We start from the raw sequence: 22,800 nt of genomic DNA on the forward strand, positions 1-22,800 counted from the left end.
CAGGAATTTATTGCTAGTCTAAGGTCTGAACATTCTAACCAAGTTGCCTACCAGTTATTATTAGCACAATTGCAATGATACTAACTCTTACAGCTAATAATACACTGAAGATTTCTATGCACAAGCTTTCCAGTATGTAATCTTTCCCTTCAGTATAAACTCAGCCTTTAAATGTCCCTCTAGATCTCAAAGTCAACAGCTTTGAGAAGAAGAGGTAGGATGGGAGTCACAGGAAGTTATCAACATCCTGAGTCCTTTGCTGTGAGAAATATGACAGGGGTTTCTTCTCCCTCACACTTGGTTGATGTACGGTCACTAGTTTACAAGGCTGTACCCCTTTAGCAATGAGTAACTGACCACTGTGCTTTGTGCCTACGCTTTGGGGTCCCTGGTATCATCCAGAATCTTGCTTTCCTGCACTGTGTTTTTGTTCTAGGTTCAGAGACATCTTGCTCCACACTGACTAATTGTTATTCCTATCCAGTAATTAACAAGATGTTACACCACATAACTGCCCAAAGCTAAAACAAGTGCAGGCAATAGTCATCTTACCACTACACAGTTGTTGTCACAGCTAAAACAAGCTAAAAAGAGTTCAAGCCCAGATAAGCCCATCAAGTCCTGACACCCTGCAATGTTAGTAAAAGCCTGTGGTCTTTTACTAGTAATTACAAAATTATATTTACTGGATTTTCCCTTGCTTGTTCTGTTCCTTTTCAGCCTGAACTTCCACTGTTCCATATGACTTAGCTTGAGAAAATTTAGCATAGTCCCTGGGAAAGCTGGATCTCGGATACAAGAATCTGTGTCCAAAGATTGCAACAGAATTAAAATACAGAGAACAAGTGAACCACAAACCTCATAAGCAAGGGAAGTACAGTACGTTTGTGTCTGCTGCGTGATAAGAATCCTTCTCTCGACCTTGAGACGCTTAAATAAAGAGGATCACATTCGCTGTTGATAAAACTGCAGTAACCTTAGTTAAGTCATACAAAGGAATTTATTTGGCTTAGAGGCTAGTCTCATGCAAGTAACTTGATGTTTGTTAGTCCTAAAATTCCACCGCTCACAGACACATGATAAACTTTCTACTCCATTATCATTAACGTAATAATTGTTCTTCCTCTGTGTCATGGCTTTTGAATTCTTTGGCTGCAAATGTACTCAAAGCCTAATGCTTCTTTCTTTGTGGGAAAGTGCACATACTTTCTATATATTAAAGATTTAGCTATCCCATAGAGAAAAAAAAAATAAAATTACTTCACACTATTTACAAATGTTCCAAATTTATCATCTACAGTAAGAAAGAAGCCCATGTGGGACTCTAAAGTATGTATACATTTTTCCACTAAGCTCTCTTCTCCTTTTCTCTACATCATGGAAACATAACCGAGCCTCCCTCCAAAAAAAAACCAAACGCAAACTGACTTATAAGTAAGAAGCATTTTTTTTCCATTTCCTGGGAAATGTCAGACTGCTATGTGCCTAGTGGCATCAAAATTTGATGCAGGATATCTTGCAAGCACCTGAAAATTCTATTTACTTACTGCAATGCTTCTAATAGTTTAATATACCCCTAGAAATTAAAATTATCCTTTTATAATTTTTAAGCAATCATTTAAAACAAAAAATTGATATATGCCAAAAAGACGATAATGAAATTTTTAAGGAATATTTATTTTCATTTACTGATATTGGTGAAAGAGAAGAGGATAGTACTGTGTACCACAGACCTAAATGTCAGAAAATCATCAATCACTTGCAGAGAAATTGCCTATTTTCCTGATCTATTTAATCCTTAGGTGTTCAGGCTGTGGAACAAAGACTTCAAAAGGAACAGCAAAAAGGTAGTTCCAGTTCCAGAAATTGGGCATGAGTGGCTGAATCATTGGACTTGACTGACTTCCCTGTGACTCTCAAACCATTTTTCAGATAGTATTTTCTCTGAACACAGGTCTATGTGTGTGTTTGTGTCTGCTGTGTCCCAATTCACATGGTATAGTCCTTTTATGTTAAAGGTGCCGCTCAGATGTTTTTATCACCATTTTATGAAGGTGCCAGACTGTCTGGGGAGTGCCTCTGTGGCAAGTGTAACAGAATGAGTTGTTATACATGATATTTCATTTTTTTCAGATTACTTCACAGAAACAAAGAATAGGAAAGTGCCTTATTGTTTTTCATGAACAGGCCATTTTTAATGTCATGGCAGATAGGTATTTTGTAGTCTGGGGTTTTTTTTCCTACTATTACAAATAACTAAGAACTTGCTAACAAGGACTTACTGCTTTCTCCCAGTAGAGTATATAGTGGAAAGCAGAGCAGAATATTGTTTAGTACTGCAGTTTTTCATGTGCCTTTGCATATGTGGCTAGAACAGTTGTTGCTATGTTGAGAATTTACCAAAAAGGTAAGAATGGTAAATGAACACTATGCTTGTAAAATATTTTAAAGTTAAGAAATATCAGAATTAATCTGCCTGTCAAATTGAAATTATTATTCTTTACATACGTGCAATTGTTAAGTATGTGATCACAAACCATTTTTTGCCCACATACCACTGAGCCTCTAAATTTTCAGGATTTGACCGCCAGTGTAATTCAGATCAGCTCCATCAATCTCCAAGTTTAACAGCATTTTAAATATATCCTGATATCTTTTCTACTGTCTAGGATGGCTGAAGTGCAGCATAGAATGGTTATACCTTCTCCATCTACATGAGCTGGAGGAAACTGCAAGTGGCAAGGTGGAATAATAACCTGCTCCTCTGAGGACATCTGTTATTGCAGGCATGTTTCTCAAAGCCCTTTTTAGCTTTTTCATGGCCATAGTAATTGCAGGATCGAGTCCATTGCGTCTAATAAAGTGCTGCCCATTGAATAGTAATAAGCAGTAATAAGTAACTAACAGAGTATACCATTTATGAAGTGTGTTGAGTGATAAAGCATTAATCAAAATTAGAAGAAAATCATGAAGTTGGTGAAGGATTAGGCAATACGTGAAGACTGAGCAAGAAAGCAACATGATCCCATGCTGTATGGCTACCAAAACTGTCTTGTACCTGGCCTTTTCCTTCTCCATCACAGCATTTTGTCTAAGTGGATTCTGAGGAGGATGTAACAGCATTCAGGGCCTCTGTGTGTTTAACAGTGTGCCTTCAGCCAATTTGCTATCCATTACATGCTACGTGGTTACTGTATATAGAGTCAAGGGGCCTAAATATTCACCTTATGGCTGGCATACTCAAGAAGCAGTAGGTTTACATGGTGAAACAGCTCTACAACACATGCACTGCCTCTCTACCAGCATCCAGCTCGTGCATGGTGCTGTTCTGGACTGTGTAGAGCTCTTTGGCATAGGGGTAGGGACATAGCCAAAGGCTAGCTGAGGTACTACATTTCTACCCATACACTAGATCCTGCCTGCTACTGGTGGGAAATCTAAATCTGCTGGACTTCTGCACACATAATGAAGACAAGAGGGCGGGGTGGCATCACACCAGGGCCACATAAACATGCCAGGATACAGAAGAGGCTGACTGAACCAGAATAGGATTTGCAGGGTCCTACTGCGATTGACTGAACCAGACTGGGATTGCCTTCTGCTTCCTCATTATTCCAGGGAAGTTACTGGGCTAGCCAGGATCCTGCCCCAGGTGCCTCTCAGTGTCGGAGGTCAACACTAGGAGTGTTTATGAAAGGGAAGACCCTTCTCTTTTGTCAGCTCAGATTTTCACCCTGGATGGAAAGGCATAAACCTGCCCTGTAAGAAACACACATATACGGACATATGTCTGGAAAACCCTGAAGAGAAATGTGCTCACCTTCCCACAATGCCCCAGGCTAAGCCAATGCTACTCTGTCACGCTAGACCCTAACTGGAGCTCCTTAGGAGTAAGAAGTCTGCAAAACGTATTTTAAATGGGATGCTAACGTTTTCTGTTGCTGATAGCAGTCCTGGAGGATTCTGTGATGGACTATATTTTCACTAATATGGTAGAGAATTTTGCTTTTTCCATAATGTTATTGAAGTTTGTAAATCACAGTAAAATAATGCACTTGACATAATGCAAGAGTCAACTTTACTACACTTCATTATTGTGTAAAAACATGAACACATGCATGGGCATACATATATGCATACAGCCCCACTGACTTTTTCACTTCAGGGGATGTATTTTGAAACTCTGGCTTCCATTTTCTATCCCCTTGCCTGATACAATTGAAACTTCAAGTCTGCATCTGGTTTTTGTCTGCAACGTAAGCAATGATCCTTCTACACAGCCCCAATGACTTCACATGAAGGTAGCAGCCCACCTGTGTGTCACCACTTACACACAATTTAAGATCTTCAATGTGTAAGTGATGGCGTAATCAGGCATTAAGCTGCATGAACTGCTTAAACTGTCTGGCAGATAAAAGTCGCTCCCTTCTCATTCGCTGTGCAAGTACAAATATAGAGGCCTGTTTTAACATTAGTTTGCAGATTGGTCTTTGTTTCCTGAAAGTGAAAGAAAAAAGTGAATTTCTTGGTCTGCTAAAAATCAGGAAAGCAAAGAAACAAACAAAAAGCAGGTGGGAAGCCTTCATTAAAGAAAGCCACTACAATTAATTAATGATCAAAAAGGGAGGTGCTGCCAGCCAAGTTTTTAACATGTAATTTTCTAGTATGTAAATACAATGTAAGATCCTTCCTTTGTGAACCAGAAATTGAATGCTTAGTGGTGACATACATCACCCTCCCAGACAATAAGCAGCATGTAGTTTCACAAGCTGGGGTCACATCAACTTGTAGTAACTGGATGTCAATTATTTTCCTTGGAAACAATGACTACTGGCAGCATTAAACTCCCAGGTTTTGTGAGAACATAGTATGTTACCTTGTGAAGATGGCAATGATACTGCCTATTGCTACTCTATATAATGTCTGCCTAATGCAATGGAAACATACTTCTTTTCGTCTGCTGCGTGTCTAACCTTTTTGGTTTGATCGATGATGTTGTGTGAGTGAAGGTGCCAGGATTACTGAATCATTCCTGATTAATGGTGATATCATCAGCAGCAATTTTTTACATTTAAAGTATTGGTTAGTGCTTGGTACTGAAAGGAAGTACATTACAGAGGTAGAACCACAGAATGCAAATCTGACTCAACTAAGCCTGAGATTTATTGGCATTTCTAAAACATGTAAGATATGGAGATATTATTTATGGGGTGAATCTGGTGCAGAAAAAAAAAATAATGTTTTAAAGTGAGTTTCAAATGCTTTTCTGTATCTATTTCTTATCTCTCTATTCTAAAAATTAATTTAGCTGCCTAGCCATAATTTTTCAAAAGCTTATGTTTATGAAGAAGCTGAAATATTGCTGTTTCCTTCCTTAGTTTTTCCCACCATGAAAGATATTTTTATACACTCTGTCATCATTCTAATTAATGAAAACTTCTGGTGACTACCATATTGAGAGAAGAAACTGCTCTGGACCTTAGGTAATTTGAGTTCAGTTTTAACTTCAAATTTAAAATTATTCCAATATTGAAATGTCAGTGGGAAGTAAGCATCTAAATAGCCACTAAAAATTACCTAGCATCTTATCTCTACTTTGGATAGAAAACTGTTAAATGTTGGTAACACATTTTCCAGCACCGTTTATGTGATCAGACAGTAAAATCTTTAGAGTACTGTTTTTCTCTTCCCTATCTTTACATATAGAAGAAGGAAATCTCCCATCTCACCTGGGCTAGTGTAAGGAATATGAGGAAGAAAGGGAACAAAAATGGAAGATCTAGTAGGGTAGGTTCGGGCTGCAGGTTTTATTTCAATTCATAACCAACCCCAGTATAAGCACAAAAATTACAGTGATGTAAAACTGGTAAGAGAAGAGAAACCAGCTGATAAATTCAAGAATGAGTCTTTCACATTGTTTTCAGAGGAACTTTCAGAATGAGTACAACAGGCTTTGAAAACTGCCTTGGAAGACACAGTGGTAAAACAGATCTTAAAGATTAGTTAAGAGTTTCTTGGTCACTGAACCACAATATAATTTGATTTTGCTGCTCTTTTGATAACAGCAGCATTTCTGGAGCATACTCGTACAATAAGCACACATCTCTGTTTCTTTTTCCATTAATGGAAGTAACCTCTAGGGAGGAAAACTTTTCCAGCTTTAATTAGGCTTGTTTTCAATAAACTTTTGTGCCAGATAGAAGCTTATAGTTAAATATTCTTTTATATTTGTGATCAGTTTTTAATGGATTGTGTCTATGTTTTCTCTTACTCCTTTCAGAGCTGTTAAACTGAGGAATAACTGTTGGGGGAAATATGTAGGTTTTTTCTTTTGTGAATCCATTAATATTCCTCACCACTAATGTGTCTATGTTAATGTAATTTTCAGTAGGTTCATAATGTGGGTAATCCCAGCATCTTCTAATCACTTTCTATTGCCTGGAATTTGCATATTTTGCAAATGAACTGGAGAGATGTGCTGCTGTGCTTCAGATGAATATAAATCCTGTGGAGTATTTTTTACCAAAAGTCCAGCAAGTTACTGTGTGCTTTCTGCTTTGCTTTAAGCAAGCATTTGTAATGCCTAGATAAATGTAGACAGGAACAACATCTTTTTTTCTACAGAGCAGGCATACTAACTATAATGCTATTAGCACACAGGTTTCTGTATTTTCTGGTCAGTGTTCTCCATATTTGAGGGAAAAGTTTCCATTCTGTTATAGGCTGTAGTGTAGATAGATATTCTGTAAATTATCACCTCTTTCACAATATGATTATAGTGACATTTTCATAGTGGCCAAATAGAGTGAATTAAATTGCTGGTCTTTGTATCAATGGACTGTGCTTGGCAATGATTTGGCTGTAAGATCACTAAGTAATGAAACTTTTAGAAGCCTGTGAGAAAATATTTACGAAAAAGGAAACTAGATTCTTTTGTGTTAGTTGGTCTCTGTGTGTATCAGTTAACCATGGAAGGACACTAAGCAACATTAATGAGCAACCGCTGAGCAGAGATGAACAGGATAAGGCAAATGATGGGAAAAAAACTTATTTTCCATCAGTAGTTCAGTCCCAGGATCAGACCTGAATTTAGGGAATGCTCCAAAAACTGCTGCCTGGACACAGTATTGGATCATATTAAGTACTTGCTTAGAAGTAATTTAAAATAAACAAAGTGGAAATGATATTTGAACCAATTTGATAAACTTTATCTCACTGAATATGCCATTTACCATGTTAGTTTTATTATAATCTCTATGTTATTGGGATAGTACTTCTTTAAGAAAGAGGCAAAGGAGATTTAAGCACTTGCCTTTACATGCTTCTGAAGTTAGCCTTAATAAAGCTAGAAAGAAACATTGGGTTTTTTTCTTCCATCAGAAATTCTAAAACACTTTTCTAGTCTGGGATAATTCTCCCTTGAATTCTGAACAAAATCTCAAGGCATGTTAGTTTGCCTAAACTTCTACTTACAGCCTGCAAAATCAAATGTGGTTTTTTTCATGCAGATCCCAACCTTCAGAACTCCTATAAGAAGGGATGTTCTCCTTCTCCTTCCCCTTCAAGGAGCACAGAACGAGCTTCCAGGTAAAAGTAATTTTGTTTTACAAGCTGACACTTTATTCTGTGTTAATTCTAATGATGTCTAGGAAACATGAAAAGATTGATTTTGTCCTTTTATATGTAATATTTATAAATTCTCATTTAAATTAATCTTGTTCTCATGCCTGATATCATTACCAGAATCCTTTGATAAAAGTACACATTTATTAAGCTTGGTCTCAAATTCTAAGGAATGCTTTGTCTCTTTTCATGTATTCAAACAGGGCAGCAAACAAAATAACTTAGAAAAGTTTACAGTAAATTCTTCCAAATTAATGGTAAGCAATTTTCAAACTACTTATAAAAGGTAAAGAACAAATATGCAATTGTTCTAGATCTCAAAGTTACACACACAAATTTTAGATACACATCTGTTCACTGAAAGTAAAACTATTCATAGGTAAAAAATAGGCCTTTAAGCACACAAATAAGCCAACTGAATCACCTGCTATCTATTCTGCACTCATAAATGCATAGCCAGAACATGGAAAATGTTCTTACTCAAATGCTTCTCTAAATGATATAGTACTTCACTACTTAAGACTTAAAATATGTGGGGTTTTTCCAGATATAAACAATAATAACACAGTGGTAATAGATGTTAAACTTTAAAAGTACTCATAAAGACTATTACAGGATAAAATTCTGAAATCACTAACATGTAAAGGTAAATGACAGAAAGAAGAAACATGTTTTTCCATGATCCTATAAAGTTAAGGCCTTTTGTTTTTCTTTCTTCCACAATGGCTTCCCACAAGAATATATAAATTCTTTTCTTAAGGGCATATGACTTGTTAGTATAAAGAACCATAAGTAAGTAATTCTGGGTCAGGAAAGACTGTTATCTACTTTATCACGGTAGCTGGTAGCAGTCCTCAAGCAAAGAATATAAAATACACAGTAATGCTTACCCATCTCTCAGCACTCTGTGGCTTAGAAGCATCTTAAGTTATGGATGCAATCTTTTTGTTTAAAACTTTAAATAGTTTTTGCTTCATTAATGTGTTTAATTGCTTTTTGTATCTATTTATAATTTAACATAAACTACTTCCTTTTGCTACAAGGCTCTTCCACAGTCTATCTGCAGCATGGAACAAGTACTTGCTTTTGTTTTAAAGCTCTGCATAATGATTTCTTTGCATGAATTTTAGTGCCTTCATTATCAGAAATATTGCATAATCACTCCGTTTCTGCACACCTCTCATGATTATACAGTTGTTTCCCCTTGATTGTTTCTTTTCAAAGTTGAAGTCTTTTTTTTCTACATCCTATTCCAACCTGATCGTTACTCACAAAAAGGCAACTATTTCCTGTATAACTTTTTTGAGTGGTGGGGACCAAGCTCTCACTACTTAACACTCAAGATGCAGGCACATCATAGACTTATACAGTTGTGTAATGATGCATAATGTTTAATTGTCTATTATTTTCTGAATAAATCCTACATTTTGACCATTTTTTGGATTAACACTGTTCACAATGACTCTCAAATCTCTTTCCTATGTAAAGTAGGTATCTTAGAGCATGTCACCCAGTGCATATTTTTAGGGCTATTTTTCGTCATGTGTGTTACTCTGAATTTATCATTCTTGAATATGATCTGCCACTTTATCACTTCATCTCTTGATACCTTGATATTCTCTGTAGCTCTTTAGAGTCAGCTGTTTTTATTATCCTCAGTAATTTTGAATCACCAGCAAACTTTGTCATCTCACTACATTTTATTTTTCAATATGGTGAACAGCAAAAGTCCAGGCAGAAATCCCCACGGGATGTGCCTGAAAAGCGATCATTTATTTACCTCTTTCTTCTGAAGTCCTTTAGCTGACTATTAATCCACAAACACTTAAGAACCTTTACTGAGTGATCTTGCCTAAAGTTTTTCAGTGTTAACATACAATGTACTTTTAAATACCTGGATAAAATTCATATTGAGTGAAAATTGACTCATGATGGTAGTATATGACAATGGGAAATTATTAATGTTGCTGCCTACCTAAAATCTAAATATCTCTAAAAGGAAACAATAAGTACACAGCATTTTTTCTTAGCCTTTGATGAGGTGCGATAGTCCTGAGTGTCTGTGTCCCTGAGAATGCTTTAGCCAGGAAAACAAACTCTCTTCTTTATAAGGGAAAGGTTGAATTCTCAATATTTTTGTTGTTTGTTTGTTCTCTCATTCTTTCCTTTGCTGTTCTTTACACTTTTCTGTGATCTGGCATTGACCTATTTACAGAAACCAAAAATCCTGTTTGAAATACAGAATCCAGAAGGATGACAGCGTTATTGTTCTGGATTTAGGCATTTTTTATAGCAATGCTGCTGACAGAAGTCATACAGAAGTGGCTCTACTGTCCTTTGAATCCCCCAACAATAACAAAATGTGGTTCTTGTTATAGGGCAATCATGGTTAATCTTCTGTACAGCACAAGTGGTCTTATTCCTTTGCATCGTATTCTGTTCATTACTTATTGCTTGCCCTGTGTTTATCTGCATTCTAATTTGTGTTTAATAAGAAAGGTTCTCCCATTTTCCTCAAAGGCATTTAATTGAAGTGAAGGTGACCAGCAGGTGGTTTGCATAAAATTTCATTAGCCTCTTAGATTGTTTTTGACACCTTTATGAAAGAATGCTTCATTACCATGCAAATGGTCATTGGCCCTGTTTCCAAGCTAATCGCCATATAACATGACATACATATCACAGTTATATTCTCTAAGATTTATACGATTAATTCAGCTAATTTCAGAGTTATAATGACACACTTACTTAAATAACTGCAGAATGGCAACTATCTCATAGAAGCCATATCATATTATGCCATTAAGGGTATCCAGTACTATTCAGATAAGAGAAGAACCAAAGAAAATGTGTTTGTTTGATCCTCTTAGCCTTTGAGATAAAGAAAATGATGATTTCTTTCCAGCTTGAGATGACATTAAGGCAACTCAGAACAAGAACTAGTATTAACTTTCATTTCTTTGGTTATTTCTTGTGAATATGAATAAATGAAGGTCTTTTTACTTACAAGTTTGTAACCCAATAATACTTGTAATTTCCAAGAAGTACCATTTTCAAAATATTTTAAAATAAGTAAAAAAATAAATCCCAGTGTAATTTTTTTGGTGTAATATTAATTGTGTTCTTTTCACATTGCTGACTTTTTTAAATATCAGATTTTGGTCTTCATTTTTATTATCATTTCTAGCCTGTACATTAAGCAATAGAAAATTTCACATCAGTATCCACAGACTGGTTGCTTATTTTCAATGCATGTATAGTTTACATCTTCTCATGTAGCATTCTAATTTTTCTGAATGCTTCTCTGAACATAGCCTTTGAATGATTCAATGAGTTTCAAGTAATACAAGTTACATACATGTGGAAATACTGTGAAAGTAGTGGTTTTTACTGAAATCCTTTCTCTTGGGAGTACTTATTTAGAGAAAGATCATTTGAAGGTAATGAGACTGCAGTTTTGTTTTAATAACTGCCATCCACATACAGCAAAGCATGGGAATTTACATGTTTTTATGAATTTTTTTTGTAAATAATTAAAATAGAGGATTATAAGAATTTGGAACTGCAGGTAGCCAATACTAAGGCTGTTGGATGTTTCAACCCAATTTAGCAAGTACTGAAGTATAAATGCCTGAAAACTGACGCTGAAGTTGCATGTAGGCCAAAAAGCCACAACAATATTCTCTGTAGTGGGCTGAGAATTTGTACTTGTTTTTCACAAATATGTAGCAATAAAAAAATTTCATAATCTTCATCTTTTTAGAACTGATTTTTTTTTACCATAGGGAATTATTTGTCTTTATGGGTTTTATTGTAACATGTAACATGTATGCAGTTTAATGTAACTTATTGTTAACATTTATGTCAACAATTCAAGAGCTACCTTTCAACACCAAAAATTACAGAGCTTTGACATCCTGCCTCAGGTATGCCTGTCTGAAATGTATGTCACTGGCATATATCATTTTATGGACTGCATGCAATTTCTGTGAAGGACTGAAACCTCTAGCACAGATTTACAACTGGGGGTGCAACTGATGTACTTTCAGCTGGTCTACTTGCCTTAATGAAGTGCCATCCATGTACTGGCTTAGTAGAAGTGAAGGTCCTGATGGAAAAAGTGGTGACTGGCAGTTGATGGTGCCAAAAGGCTTCCAGTGATCTGATTGCCACAGACCCTGAGATTATCCCCTGTAGGACTGTTGCTTTAGGCCCTCCCATAAATCCTTCCTTGAGGTCACTGCCTATCCAGTCCTTACCATCTTGGGTCCCCTTGCATCCCTGCCTCTCTGCAGGACCCAATAAGTACACAGTCACCACATGCATAAACTTATTTCTTAAGGAAGGAAAGTGCAGGTTGTCCAAATAGCTGCCCTGCCTGATTTATAACAACGTATTAGGATTCTGTTAGTGCTCTCTATGTATAGCTGGAACTCTAGTAATCGTAGATAATGATATTAAACCAGCATCCTCAGGAAGGGCCTGTGTAAAAATGGGAATGGTCTAAAAAGTGTTACACAGCAGATGATTAGATAACTATGACTTCCATGTCTGGCCTACCACCACAGCAGTATGATGATGAAGATCACATACTAATAGTGCTTTTCTGAGGTCTGGGAGCCAAATTAAATTCATTTATTTCTACATGATTGTTACTCTTTTTTCTTTCCTTTTCAACTATATAGTTGTAAAGTGAAACTCACACTTATCCTTATTTGGAAAGGGGACTCTTTTGGCAGATTCACAATTAAGCATATCCTGGGCCTGGCTTGGTGGCCCAGAAGGGTTTGAAGTGAGAGTAGCAGACTGCTAGCATGAAACTAATTGCAAAATTTCAGTGTTAGCAACACCGTAAATGATACTCAATTCACTAAGTGACAATGTTGCTGTCATAACAATGGCTGCTGCTACTAGTGCAACTACAGACAATTTCTGACTTTAACAAGCAGTGTCATCTTTTCTGAAATTCATAAGTTGTTATGATAAGAAATGAAATTATGTGACTTAAAGGACCATGTCTTATTCTGATATATGACTTATTAAATTAGTGGCATAAATCTTACTGCAAATCATGGAAAATAAGTCTCAAAAATGGTATTGGAAAAAGATTTAGGCTTCTGAATCATGTAGCAGCTTAAAGAATTACATCAAATCTCAAAACATTTTATAATCAAGTTTTAGTATTTAAGTCTTTGAGTTGTTTACTTACTGTAATAGTGAAGACTTGTTAGTCAGTGTGGAATAAGTATAATTAATGTAAATCTCAGGAATACAAAAATGACCTGTTCCATAGGAACTTCACAAATCATTATCCTTATTTCATAATTTATCAAACAGACCCTTAACCCTTTCTTTTTTTTTTTCCTCAAGAATCACAATGTTGGAATGACTCTAGTCAAGAAGGGAGGGAAGTTTCAAAATTCCAGTCTGCATCATAATTCTCCAGCTACTTACATTCTGCTCTTTTATTAAGAAAGAAAATCTTTTTAATCATTTCTGCTGACTCAATGGTTAATACAGCATAGGGAGAGTGAAGTGACTTTTCTTATAAAATAATCTCAGGCCATTTCAAATTGCTATACATCATAACCAAGTCTTTAAATCCCATGAAAAGATGAACGACCAATCACTGACAGTCTCTGAACATCTGTTTTGCATTTTGACATCTTCACCTTTTGAATAGTACTAAAGTATGGTATAGTGCTGGGTAGTTTCTAGTCAAAGACATTGATTGGCATATTTCCATAACTTTTATATTCTACTATTGATTTGTGCTATGTCTATAACATACAAACTATGTGGTAGAGTGTGTTAAATGCATGGTATAATTTGTACAGTGCAGTTGTACAATGCATAGAAAATAAAAACATGTGAAACAGTGAATTTGTATCGCAAGCTAACTGCAGAAGATAAAAAGCTGACTGGAGGACTTGTCTAACAATTCAAATGCCAGCTGGAAGTCTAAAATAATGCCTCTGTTGTAAGTACTAGTAGACCCGGATAGTAACTACAGCATGGTAATTAACTATTAAATCAACAAGAGCAGTATTGCTCCCTCCCAACCTGTTTCTCCAGCCTTAGCTTTTTCGCCTCAGTTTTGCCTTGGTTGAGATTCAGGAAACCTGTTTACCTTAGAGAACCAGTGTCATGTTAAGTACTTCTTGAACATCACTGCCCAAATCAAGCAAAGCACATAAACCTTATCTAGCACTTTCCACAAGAAAAAGCTGGAAGTGACATCTTTTACTGCAGCTTCTGTTTTGGCGTTTCTTTGTAAGGTCTTGATAGTGAAACTCTTAGTTGGTCAATTTAGACAGGTCATATGGTATTAATCAATACTGCACCTGGCATCAGATAGTCAGGATAAGCATACAAGTATGAATAGAAGGTTAAATTTTATAATTTTCCCTAATGTTTACTTAAAACTCTGTTTCCACAAATATCCATTCCAACAAAATCATTAGTTAGAACAGCAGCAGAGATATAAATGAGGCTAATGTGCAGCCACAGTGATTGATTTCAAGATGTAAATGAGTATTTACAGATTTTTTGAGAGCAGAAATCAATGAGTTTTACCTAAATTGTAAGAAAAATGCAAATAATGTTTATGTACCTTATTCATAGCATTCTCCTGATTTCCCTGCAGAAGCATCATGAGGTATAGATGATGCAGAGTGTTTTTACCCTAACTTCTGTCTTCTTGAGGACCTTGAGGAATACAGTATTCCCACAGTTGGGAACATGAGGGGGGAAAAAAAAGAAAACCAAGAAAAGTGTTTCATATGGGCTTAATCAATCTGGAAAAGCCAAGGTCCTATCTCCCTTCAGAACCAACATAAAGTATCTCAATAGTATGTGTGAGGGGAGAAATCCCTCAGTACTGTCCTATATCAGAGGATTCTGATAAGAAGTTGTAGTACCATTTGTTATAATTTGACATTAAACTTTTCCAGGATCAGTGCAACTGGACACAAACTGCAAAGTTCTAGCTAAATGCTGCAATGCAGCCTTTGATGTCTTTCTGCATTATGATTAATTTAATATATTAATTAATTAAACATTTCCATGTTTACAATTGAGTGGTTTTGCATGGGTAATTATCACATTACTACTTAAGTACCATAAACAGCTTCCATCACTGAAGATTATTTTTGTCCTTTTTTTGCTTTTCTTTTCAAATGCACTGTGTTTATATGTAACATTATTCAGCAAATACAAACAGTATGATAAATATTTATGATCTAAGATACCTTAATTTAAATGTAACTTTCTTTTATATGTTTATATTTGTATTTACTAAATGATGCTGAGTAGCCATTATTACCTGACAAATAACAGACAGTAGTAGTCATGGCTGATGACTGAATCCATCTTAGTCCTAAATTGTTTTAAGATTTACAGAAAAAGTTGCAACTTTAGAAGTTAGTGAAGATAATTTATAAAATCTATGATGTATCACATTTTCTATCACAGCGGTATCTTAATCTATCATCTATTTCTGCATTTCTCTTCTGCTAGGCTGCAGATTCACATTCAGTGACATGGCTGCATAAGCTAATATCCACCGTATTGCCAGGCACATCTTCCCATCATCAAGCCACCTTCTGTGTTTGCTGCTACCCACAGTTGCATCCAGCTGTTCCTGCGGTGAACTGGGGAATTGATCCAGCTGTAAAAGAGCTCAAACATTTTTGCAGGGACAGTTTAGTATAAACTAGTTCATCAATCCAATCCATTCTGTGGATGCATAAACACTTGTGCTGGCACTGAGCAGGGGCTCCTGAAGCAGAAGGAGCCTGAGGGATGAGGGTGGGCTGGTGCACCTTACAGCACAGTTGCTGCTGAAGAATCACAGCCTCAACCTTCAGGACTCACATTCACCTGTAGCATATCTGGGACATATAATTAGCTCATTCTGACTAAGGTCAGTTTTCATCATTGTGCTGTGTACATACATTTTTTGCGAGGAGCAGTTACATTAACTTTCTGGATTTACTGAAAGCTAAGACTTAACCTTTTTCTCCCAAATGAGAAACAGGTAGCTGCATATCTCACAGGCCCAAGAGGTACCTACCTTTCTTACATTTATTTATGAACCCTCTTGTGCCCTGATCTTGCCTCTGGATCTGCTAGCATGGACTTCTGTGCCTGTCACTTAAATCAGTAGAGCTTCACAGAGGCCCAAAGGGCCATGCCAGTAAATGATAAGAAAAGCTTTAAGCAAGACAGTTGGAGAAGTAAAAGTACTGCCATAGTTGGCTTCAGCATCTTTTTTACTTTCAACTACTAAATTTTTTTTCAAATACTTAATTCTCTTTAGAATATTTTCTGCTGAAACTGAAAATGATAATTTTAATGTGCAGGTCTTTCTATTATGTCCTCTGACAAAATAGTTGAACAGCCACTTTGAACACTGGATCGATGTTTCTGGAACAAAGTTTTAGGAACTCCCTTAATTTGGTCCATTCCTGTTTTGGAAGACGTGTAAATGCAGATTTATCTTTTGCTGAGAAATACCTGGTTTGCAGTCTTTACCTCTACTCATCAGCATTCACATTGTCCATATTGCCTACCAATAGTTCAATTTCATTGTACTGTTTTTGAGCAAAACTGAATACCAGCTTGCCACAATAATGTCTACTGTTAGCAGTAAGGGGACTTGGGCTCAGCACTCCAGTGCCATCCCAATGCAGTATCAAATCAATAGCTCTAGAAAGCTGAATTAGAGCTGGTGGTTGAAGCAGAACACATTTCCCATTCTCTCTACATTATTCCTGCAAGTGATACCTTTCAGCAGCAGTGCTTTCAGGAAGAAAAATAGTGTATTGCTCTTGTGTCTGGGTTATGTATTTGTAAAACTACTCAGGCAGCAAGAGAAGTTGAATATTTCAGTATCTGTCTAGTCCTACTCCATGGATACACAAAAAACACTGAATGAAAGGTGCTACATTTCTTAAATACATACTAGTGCAGGTTTCTGAGCTAATTTTCTAACAAGGAGTGAAAGTGCAGCAGTTGTGTTTGAAAATACGTGGCACATCCGGCATCTATGTATCAAAGCTCCTTGTTTGTTGACCCACATCCTTTGCACTGCAGTTGCTAGAGAATCAGGGTGCATGTCTGTTGAAAAACCATTTCCCTGCAGATATGCAGAGTACAACCTGAATAAATCAACTAGAAGGGCCCAGAAACATGCAGACATAAAATATGCACATTAATTGATATGTTCAATAGCTGCCTATGAAATTGCAGAGTAAGTTTTTCACAAAAAGCAATGGTAACAGTAAGTACATCATGTTACCTTCCAAAAGCTGAATCAAAAGAGCTAAGGGTAAAAAAGTTTTAACTTATTAGTAAAAGTCATCTGTATAGAGTCAGGAGATATGACTTTTCTAATGCACTTTGTATCAGATCTATATTTTACAGACATAGAAGAAAAATTGTGGGAGGACCCAAGGTCCTCTCTGATGCTACGTAGAGATTTAGAACTAACATTTTATACAGGATAATTATTAAAGGTAGAATTTCCTCTGGACACAATCAGTGTAGAGCTATTTATGGTAGATACCTGCACACTTGTATCAAATATTTTCTCAGTGTATGGAGAAACATTGTCTCACAGGGAGAGAATGTTATAATAGTGTAGCAGATTACCATCTTATGTGTAGATCTTGATATTGGTAGCACTTCTAATATACGCTGCAAAATATTGGCTGTTTCACAGGTGACTTGAGGACCAGTAACTTGCTAACCTGAGTCTTTGGAGTTTGCTAATCATGGAGCTCTTTAATTTGATTTTTGCTGGCAGGGGAAATAATAAGCTTGGAAAGGTTGAGGTGCTTTTGCCTTTCGAGCTCTGCAGGCTCTGTACAAGAGCTCTGTGGCCACATTACAGAGACTGGTGCATTCACTCTCCACAGCAGGTTGCAGTGCAGAGGTCCCCAAGCTAGCAGAAGATGTTTAAACTCCAGAGCTGGAAGATGGATAAATGCATAGATGCCTGTGATTGCTCAGAGATAATAAGCCCCGCTAACAGGCAGATCTATTTAGCTGGGACATAGCACTGTGCTGATTCTGCTGTGCTGTTTTGGAAAATATGCATGTTCAGCACCCCGGTTCACTGTGTAGACACACCATCTTGCTCAGAGGTCTCTAATGCAATGCTCCACTGGGCTCCAAAGAATTGTTTGTATCTGGAATACTCTAAAGAAATGTACAAGATGAAGCTTGCACATTGAAAGGATCATACGACTGTCCACAGATCTTGTCCTGTTCTGTGTAAAAATGTGAGTAATCACCTTAGAAGATGATAGGCAAAGTCTCCATGAGAAATAATAACAAAGGTATTGTATGATATTGACTCACTGAAGATCTCCGGCAGCTACTTATATGACTGACTATGGTTACATACAGATTCAATTCTGTGAACAGTTCTTTGAATAGTTCCAAAGGGGCAGAAGTCTGTTGTGTGCTTCAGCAAAGAGATGCAGAGGGAGCAGTGGTGTTGTGCAGCAAAATATTGATAGTTTTCTGACTACTTCACCCTTTTATTCCACGTGAAACTTGCAGACAGTATGGATACAGATATGTTTTAGGCCCAAAGGCACACTTTGCTTTAAATAGATAAATAAATAAATAAATAAATATCAGCAGTATAGTGTGAAGACCTCCATGTCTGGAAAAGATTGTTCCCCTTTAATAAAAATAAGCAAGATTTTTAAAAAAATCTGTCATTCTGTTATGTTTATTTTTTACCCTATATAGACAGTCCCCATTCCTGACTTAGACACTGTCACCCTTGTCCTATATGTCTGTGTCCTAACTGGATGTGCCAATGACACTGTGATAACTAGCAGCCAACATTTACATTACATACATTACACTACCATTCAAAGACTACACTGACACATTGTGAAGTTGTCTATTATTATTATTATTGTTGTTGTTGTTATTCAAAAGTTTGACAATTGAGCTTCAACTTCTGATATGGTTTGCTTCCTGGTTGCTTAGAGAACCTTTTTTCTCCAGCCCTTCACATTTCAAAGCAATAAGTGGATTCAGTGTCTGTGTTGAACTAATAGTCATCCCTTTCAATATATGATAAATGGTTTATGGAGACTGTCATGACCTAGATTCAGTTTCGAGGTCTGATAACAGGTAGACTTCACAGTCCATCTTCAACAATTAATAGGGTTTTGACTTAACTGTCTTGGGACAGTAGATTTTTATTTTTGTGTTAGACAGTTGTGTGGTTGCATCAAGTTTCCCATTCTTTACCCCTCCCTGCCATCCCTTTTTATTCTGTGAGAATACTTGGAAAAACAAGGAGCAAAGGGATTTTTTTTTTTTTTTGCAATAGGAAAAAATACATGGTTTGTATGTCTCAAGAAAACTTAAAAAATGCCTCCACAGAAGTAAATTCTTCTCTTGGTATGTGACAGACCTTTGGATTATTTTATTATCCTACCACTTAGTTTTGGCATAAATTAAAACAATTTAAAAAAATTAGGAAAAAAAAAGCTAGTGTTAGCTGCTAAAAGAATAGACTGTTTTCTGAAAGAGTAGATGACACCTTGTTTGGTCTGAACAGCCTAATGCCTGAGCATGGTTGTTACCTGCTTAAGTGCCCAGCACCTCATGGACTTAAATTAAACAGGGTAGGGAGATAAAATTAGCATTTTAACTTATGCACACATCATAGGGTGAAAGCAAATAAATAAATAAATGAATAAAGCTTCAGACATATCTCTTAACAGAGTTATCCTTAGAATTTACTGAATCTAAGTGCTTATAACTCCATACTGAAATGCATAATTCAAACCTGTGGAATACATTTATATAGCAAAAATGTGTTTTATATGTATGTATAAATATATATCTAGTCCCTCTGGGTATCTACACTTCATCCTTTGGACTCACCAGGGCTCTCAGACAGACAAGATTGGACATAAGAGTTATAATTCTGAGGAACTGGTTACAAGAACTAGAATTCAGTAACTTAATTTAAATATATAAAAGTCAAAACAAATAGTACAATATTCCTTCTTTCTCCTTCTGCCCTCCCTTCCTGTGGTTTTCATTAGCATTTTTGGCCTTGCATGATTATTAGGTGTCCTGTTTGTAACTAGACTACAGTGTTTGTAAACAACTCAAAAAAAATGATGTTGTCAAATTTGCCATATTCATTTAGGCATTTTATTAACCAAAAATAATCTTCCAAGCTCCTCCATATTGACAGCTACCCTATACTTAATCTAAACTTAATCTGATCTCACAGCAGATTTACAGTGGAGTATTGCTAGCAATTTAACAGAATTAATCTTGTCTTATGGTTGCCTATACCTGTCATTAAATGTTTTCTATTCTTTATGATTTGAGAGGCTAAATTTCAGTATTTCTGGGGTTTGGTTGGTTTTTTTTCCCGAAATTCAGAATTCTTCTTCCATGCCTTAATTGTTAGGCAATTTATAAGAAACATTTCGTTATCACAGTTACACAGTATTTTTTTCATGGATGAATGTTTAGCATCTTAGGGAACAGAAAATGCTTTTCAATGGCATGCTACAGTTTTCCTCCATCTCCAGAATCTCCACTGCTCATTTACACTACACGCCTGATAACTTTTTCAACTTACCTGAAGGGTACTTCTGTTGAGTAGAGGCACTCCAAGGCAAAATCAATCTTCCTAATGGCGGAGAGAATTGTGCCACCTCAGTTGGTATTACAGGTTATTTAGCATAAACATATGTGTTCCCATTAAGGACCATCCACATTCAAGTAAAATGAGTCACTTGTGTAAGAAGTTTTGTTTATAAATCTGAGACTAATTTCCCTAGTCTATTCTGTATGTGCTATGTGGTATAAAATTGTACAAATGTCAGTGTGCAGCCTCGCAATATATTTCTCTGAGAGCAAATTGTAAAGTCATTATGCAGTATATTTCTCAGCAGAATTATAAATAAATAGAACATGAAAAATAAAATCAGTTCTAGGTGAAGACCTTCACTACTTATCTCTCAGTTAAAAGTGTAAATATTTCTTCGGTAACAACAACCTACTGACATGTTGGTTATGTTAATATACAGTTAATACAGATTATATTAATTATGTGCAGAGATAATGACCTGTTGGTTAAAAGGCTCCATTCCCACTGGCTTTTATAGCTGACTATATGCTCCACATGCACACAACTGTACTGTGGCTGCCCTTGTCTGAAAGAAGGCTCTTTTCAGTCTTGCACAACACAGAGAGATGGAGTCAGTCAGGTTTTCAACTTCCTCGGAGGTGCCCTCTTTCAAGCTAGAGTCTCTTTCATCTGTAATAGTCAGACAGGAAAGTTTTGCATTTCAGAAAATGTTTAGTCTATATTTTGGCTGCCTTTTATGTGCTAAAATCTGTGGAAATCTCAGCTTTCCTGAACCTGCCTGAGCCTCTTTCGGTACTCAGTGTTCACCCAGCTACTCTTATGCCACCTCAGGACTCTGCCTGACTCCTCGTATTAGCAACCCTGTTAGCACAGCATTGCTCGCATTAGCATTGTTAACATAGGACTGGGATTTTGGCAGCAGTGCCTGTACACTCTGGAAGGAGTTTTCTTCCTGCTTTTCATGAGACCATTCTCTACTTGTATTTCTGGTGAGGGAGAGGGGGTCCCCATTGCAGGTGTGGGCTGTTGCTTGTTAATATTTAGCGCATCTGGGCTGTTCAGTAGGTACCAGATGGGAGAGACTGGGCTTGGGCAAGTAGAGCAGGGACTGTAGAGTAGCTGCCATGGGTCTCAGTGGTAGCTGGCATAAGCACTATAGTGTTTGTGTATGATGCTGGCTGGCACAGTATACTGTGTTTGACCAGTGTTACCTGGTAAATTTGGATCTCCCGGTGTTTGTGGTTACAGTGCTCAAGGGAAGTGTCAGACCACAGGCTCCAGATGAAAGCAATGCACAAAAGCTAAACCACTGGGAGAGGGATTACAAGTATTCTGGCTTTGCTGTAGGTATGTGTGTTGCCTTCTTTAGTGGGTCTCCTGTGGAAGAGTTTCGGAGAGCAGAAACCTGTAGCTGTTGTGGCAGCAGAGGCAGTATAGAAAATGGGAAGGTCTGGGGGTGCTGCTTGTGCTGGGGAGCTTTTGATGACATTCAAAGCTGGCCTGCTTTGCAGATAAACCAGGGCCATGTACTCAAAGAAGCTGAAATGTGAAGATGAGGTGTTGTAAACCTCACAAACCTGCTTCCTGAGAAAAGTGTGGACAGCCCAGGAGAACTCCTGCCAGTACCACTCCTGGCTGTGAACACACCCATGAAGCCTGTGGGGCTGCACAGTATGGCACTGTGGAGCAGTCAGGACGTTCAGGTGGAACAGCTATGTCACTTTCATGACACCACTGAGTGATCCTTAAGTCCTCGACTGACTAGGGCAGCAAGAGAACTTGCCTCTCTGTGCTGATAAAGGTAGTATAAGAAAACAGGGTAAAAAAGGCTAGTGAAATTCCTCTCTATTCAGCAAATATTTCTGACACGGTCAGGCTAAATCTGATCACATCCTACACAGACAATGACATCATTATATGCCATCAGCAATGGTTGTAAGAGTTCACACTATCCCTGTAAACCATATAGAACTTTATATGACAGAACTTGATATCAACCTTGAAAAGGGGAGTCTTAAATAAAGACAGTACATACCAGAATAAAGCTGTTAATGACAGCTGCCAGGGTTCTGAAGTCATTCAAAAAAAGGAGGTGTTTAAATTAGTGTTGTGCTTTTGTGGCACACTTTATGATAAAACTTTTAATTACTTGGTCACACTTTTTTTTTTTCCCAAAAATATGCTTCCATCACTGAACAAACAGCACCAGGCCTTTTCTACAGATGAATCAGAGTAATACCTTCAAGGCATGTGTTTCCCGCAGTCACACAAAAAGTACTATAAGCTCATGCGATTTAAAGACTATCATAAATCATTTGTTGAATAGGTAACTTCAATTATGACAATTCCTAACTTTCTAGTATTAAATTAGAAGTTCTTAATGTACTCATAAAGTAGCTTTTTCTGTGCACTTAATTCCTACTTTAGCTTTCTGTTTGGTTTACTTTATTATGTAGTCAAAATGAGTTTAGTTTGCTTAATTAGAATATATACAAGCTTATATCATCTTTAGAAATGGAGAATTTTCAGTT

Source organism: Buteo buteo, chromosome 3 (genome assembly GCF_964188355.1).
Source record: "Buteo buteo chromosome 3, bButBut1.hap1.1, whole genome shotgun sequence".
NCBI classification, from domain to species: Eukaryota; Metazoa; Chordata; class Aves; order Accipitriformes; family Accipitridae; genus Buteo; species Buteo buteo.